This window comes from Mus caroli, chromosome 8 (assembly GCF_900094665.2).
Source record: "Mus caroli chromosome 8, CAROLI_EIJ_v1.1, whole genome shotgun sequence".
NCBI lineage: Eukaryota > Metazoa > Chordata > Mammalia > Rodentia > Muridae > Mus > Mus caroli.
Window position 1 is genome coordinate 75457117 of NC_034577.1, and position 5444 is coordinate 75462560.

The following is a 5444-nucleotide window of genomic DNA, read 5'->3' on the forward strand; positions in this document are numbered from 1 at the left end:
TGGTAAGACAAGACCCATAGAAGACATGTGATGTTTAGAAAAAGTATCAAAAAGACTCAACAGACTACAAGGGCTTGCTTGTAGAGCTAACTGTACAAGGCTGAAAGAGGCAGAAGACTTCTCCTGGCGTCCCTGACGGTCTTGCTCACTCCTGCTGACCCGTGATGATGCAGCTGAGGCCTGGCTGTTCCTACGAGGTCATTCCACCACTTCTAATTCATGTTACTATCCTGACTCTACCAAACTAGACTGCGGGTATATTTGTAAAGTGTTTACCAATGGATCGAGCTGTCTCTATTGACTAACTGACCTGTTTGAAGTACTGATTACCTGACGATGAAAATAGGATTTACTCCAAAAAACAATTTCTAAACAGATCAATTTCCATACCCTTTCTGTTCCACTACCTCTGGTGGGTGGTGGACTAAAAGAAAGTTTAAAGCATTTAGAAACCATCATTAAAAATAGATTTTTAAAAAATTTAAATTACATGTATCTTAGTGGTAGAACACTTGCCTGGAGTGCATCATACTGGAGGGCTCTGCAGAACCATCAACACACACACACACATACACAAACGAACACTCGGATGCCTGCAACATGCATGCACTTGCAAACACAGTCACCCGAGTGGTTTGCCTTACTTTAGGATTGTGTCCAGATAAATCTATCATAAATTGAAGCTAATTGAGTTGACAGTGTATTGAGCACATCTCATGCATGTATCAGCTCATGTGTGATCCATCCGTACAGTGCCCTGGAATAGAGAGTCCTGCTGTGTGCTCCAGGGGCTGCATGCCTGTAACAGCATTTCTTGATTCTCCCGATGTACCAACTCCTCACTGATGCTTCACATGATCATCCTTCCCTCAAGTGTGTTCCTTGCCAGTCAGAAGCACAGTAGCATCTTCTTGAGAATATCTAATTAAAAATGTATCCTAATTTCCCAAAAGATGCACCCTCAGTGCCTCATTAAATGTGGGCAGTATTGGTATATTGGGGGTGTAGCCAATGTGTTCTGACTTCTTCACACATGACCCCCAAACCCTCTGGTTTTGTTTTTGTGGGTCTTTGAAATTGTGGCCCAGGGGGCTGGTGAGATGGCTCAGTGGGTAAGAGCACCCGACTGCTCCTCCAAAGGTCCAGAGTTCAAATCCCAGCAACCACATGGTGGCTCACAACCATCCGCAACAAGACCTGGCGCCCTCTTCTGGAGTGTCTGAAGACAGCTACAGTGTACTTACATATAATAAATAAATAAGAAAAAAAAAAAAAAAAAAAAAAGAAATTGTGGCCCAGTGACTGGGAGTGACTCAATAGTCAAAGCCCATGCAACACAAACATAAAGACCTGAGTTCAGTCTTCAAAGCATGGAAAAAGCCTGGTGTGCGGGTTCAAATCTATCAGCCTGGCATGAGGGAAGCAGAGGCAGATGGCTCCCTAGTACTCACTGGTTGGCTAGTCTAGCTCAATCAATAAGCTCCAGGCCAATGACAAGACCCTGTCTCCTGGGAAATGACAACTGAGGTTGGCATTTAGCCTACACACACACACACACACACACACACACACACACGCACGCACGCACGCACACAGAGAGAAAGAGAGACAGAGACAGAGATTGTGTCTTGTGTGGCTCTCAGATGGAGAAGCTGTAATACCTTGGAAGCTCAGCATGTTTATTGCATACAGATAAACAAGGAGATGGGGTTCTTATATAAGGCTGAACAAGGAGGCTGATTTAGCTCATCTCGGTAGGAGCAGGCTCTGGAGGAGAGCAGTCTTCAGGGGGACACTGGGGCAGAAAACCACAGCAGGCATTTTCTGCACACACTGTCGACACTGGCACTCAGACTGGAGAAAGGCTTTACCATCTCTCTCATTTTTGCCTGGGAAAGGCTTTGCCATTCCCATGGCTCTGAGACAATGGGGTGCTTGGGTGTTTGACATGGCTGTACCCCTTTCCAAACAATACATATTCACTCACTGCTTCACTGGATTCCTACCCCCCATTCTTACATACTCCTACACACACACACACACACACACACGTGCATTCCTACACACATGCATATTATCTCAGTTTCTTTTCTATTGCTGTGATAAGACACTATGACCAGCCGGGCAGTGGTGGCGCACACCTTTAATCCCAGCACTTGGGAGGCAGAGGCAGGTGGATTTCTGAGTTCAAGGCCAGCCTTGTCTACAGAATGAGTTCCAGGACAGCCAGGGTTACACAGAGAAAAACCCTGTCTCGAAAAACAAAAACAAAAACAAAAAAGACACTATGACCAAGGCAACTCACAAAACAGTTTATTTGTGCTTATGGTGTCAGTGTGTTTGAGTCTATGATGGCAGAGCAAAGACACGGTGGCAGGCACTGGAGCAGCAGCTGAGAGTTTACATCTTGATACACCAACAGGAGGCAGAGAGCACTGAATATTTTAACATCAAAGCCCACCCCAGTGACACACCTCCTCCAACAAAGCCACACCTCCTAATCTTTCTCAAACTGTGAGCCTGTGGGGACCATTCTCATTCAAACCACAAACATACCCACACTCATGTATACATACATGTGTGCACACATGCATATTTGGTCTCCAGGAGCAGCATTGAGAGTTGTCGGGAACATTAAGAGGCCTTTAGGAGATAGGGTTGAAGTGGAAACTTAAGGGTTCTTTGGAAAGTCAGCTGTGTTGGATGGTGTTTTTCTGGGGTGAACACATGAAAGAGTGTTTTCCTGAAGTGGACACAAGAGATGTTTTGCTAAACCAAGCACACGAAGGACCAGTGATGAAGAATTCTTCACTAACAGCACACAGGTATTGGTCTGCCTTACACTGCATAGTTGAGCTCCATTTGTCATGATTCAATAGAAAGAAATGCACCCAAAAATGTTCTGGTGGTGTGCTGCAGTTTCTCGCGGCTTCCAAGGATTCCAGCTGATTGGCAGAGTGTTGTTAGCTGATCCAGACTCCAGGGACATTTTACTAAGATGGAGTCACATGCTGAGGCAAGACACATGGTGAGACGAGACCCATGAAGAACAAGTGATGTTTGGAGGGAGTACAGATAGGACTCAACAGACTGTGAGAGGGCTTGCTTATAGCAATGCTTCTTGGTCTCATGTCTTCGCTGATCTTTGCTTCATTGAGAGAGGCACATCTGAGAACTTCTGGCATTCCTGTTGGTTCTGCTAACCCGTGACAATTTGGTTGAGGCCTGGCTGTTCCTGCTAGGTCCTGCCACCACTGCTGCTATCCTGACACTACTGAACTGGACTGCTGTAGTATCCATGAAGTATCTGCAAGTGGATCGAGCTGCTGCTACTGACCTGTGAACAGAACTGCTGATATCCTGACAACTCAGATGGGATTTGCTCTAAAGAACCATTTCTAAGCAGGTCCACTTCCCCCTTATGATAACCTTTCTTTTCCACTACCTCTGGTGGGCAGTGGGCTAGAAGGGAGGTTAAAGCATTTAAGAATCTTCATTAAAAGTAGGCATCAAGGGCTGGAGAGATGGCTCAGCGGTTAAGAGCACTGACTGCTCTTCCAAAGGTCCTGAGTTCAATTCCCAGCAACCACATGGTGGCTCACAACCATCTGTAATGAGATCCGATGCCCTCTTCTGGTGTGACTGAAGACAGCTACAGTGTACTCATATAAATAAAATAAATCTTAAAAAATAAAAAGTAGGCATTGAGACATTTAAGCTTCTATAGGGTTATTTTCCCTGATTGCCGTGAGTGTTTTACTCACAAGAACTGATCAGCTGCCGCAGGTATCCAGCCTCTCTCTGTCTTGTTGCTCTTCTGCCAGCCACTAGAACTCAGTGTGGCACATGGCCCTCACTCGAAGCTTAGCAGATGAACTGCCTGATCTTAGAATTTTGGTGTCCAGAACCTCTAATCTCTAGAAATTAGCCAGCCTCCGGTGTTCTGTGATAGCAATGATATTGGGGATGGGTTCTGATGCTTTGAATTAATCTGGCCCCCAAATCAGAAATCTGTGTGTCCAAATACCGAAGATCCTGTCCCCAATTGGTTTTTGATTGATCAATAAAGAGCCAATGGCCAATGGCCGGGCAGGTAGACTGAGGGGGGGAATCCTTTAGATTTGTGCGGGTTGGGAATGGAGAGAAAGGAAGGAGAGAGAGAGAGAGATCACCATGTCTTAGAGGGAGACAGATAAGATTTAGAACTGCAAAAGAAAATTCATCCAAAATGTAGGTGGAAATGGAAAGTGACCTTATGGGAGGGGCTGCCCAGAAGGTAATAGGGCAGCAAAGATAAAGCAGATTTAGAAGGTGTTGAGCCAGGAGTACTGGAGGGACGTGTGTTAGTCAGGTGGAGGATTAGAACTGCCCAGCCTTTGAGCAAGTCAAGGCATATTAAATTTTTAAAAAAAGATTTATTTATTTTTATTTATATGAGCACACTGTAGCTGTCTTCAGACATATCAGAAGAGGGCATCAGATCTCACTACAGATGGTTGTGAGCCACAATGTGGTTGCTGGGAATTGAACTCAGGACCTCTGGAAGAGGGGTATTGTGCTCTTAACCGTTGAGCCATCTCTCCAGCCCAAAGCATATTAAAATTAACTGGTGTGTGTGTGTATGTGTGTGTGTGTGTCTTTCATTCTCAAATCCAGATTGCAACCTGTTGTGAAACCAAAGCGGTTAGCTAAAATTCATTACTACACAATGAAATGGATTTAAGACAGTTCCTGTATAAATAGGACCCTGAGGAATTCATTTAACCTTTCTGGCACAATAGGATGTTACCATCTGTGAGCCTGGAGGTGGATCCTTGCTATGCCCAATCTGCCTGGAGTCCAGTTCTCCCAGGTCCTCAGCTTTTCCTCACTGAAAAACAGCACTTAAAAATCAGCAAGACTCTGTTATGGTGGCTCATACCTGTTTCATCCATTCTCAGTAGGCTGGGGCAGGAGAATCAGGAGTTCCATGCCAGAATGGACTACATAGTGAGACCCTGTCTCAATCAACCAGGCATCAATCCATTAATTGATCAACAAACCCCAAGCCCAGTGTTAGGTGTGGTCAGTGCTATGGCACATCATAGAGAGCATACTTTATAAGGGCGGGACTAGGAGGAGGGGAGGATTGCCATCAATAAATGAATAAATGAAGTGAATAAAAATAAATAAATTATTGAAAAAAGTATACTTTATTTTGTGGTTCAAGGGATGGATCATACCCACAGGCATGCTGAATGTGCTCTTTGCTGAACCCTACCCAGACCTATGATAGAACAAACTTTTATGAACTTTCTAGAATTTATTTATTTCAAGTCAAATGTGATGGCACACACCTTAAGTTCTAGTACTCAGGAGGCAGAGGCAGAGGCAGAGGCAGAGGCAGAGGCAGAGGCAGAGGCAGAGGCAGAGGCAGAGGCAGAGGCAGAGGCAGAGGCAGAGGC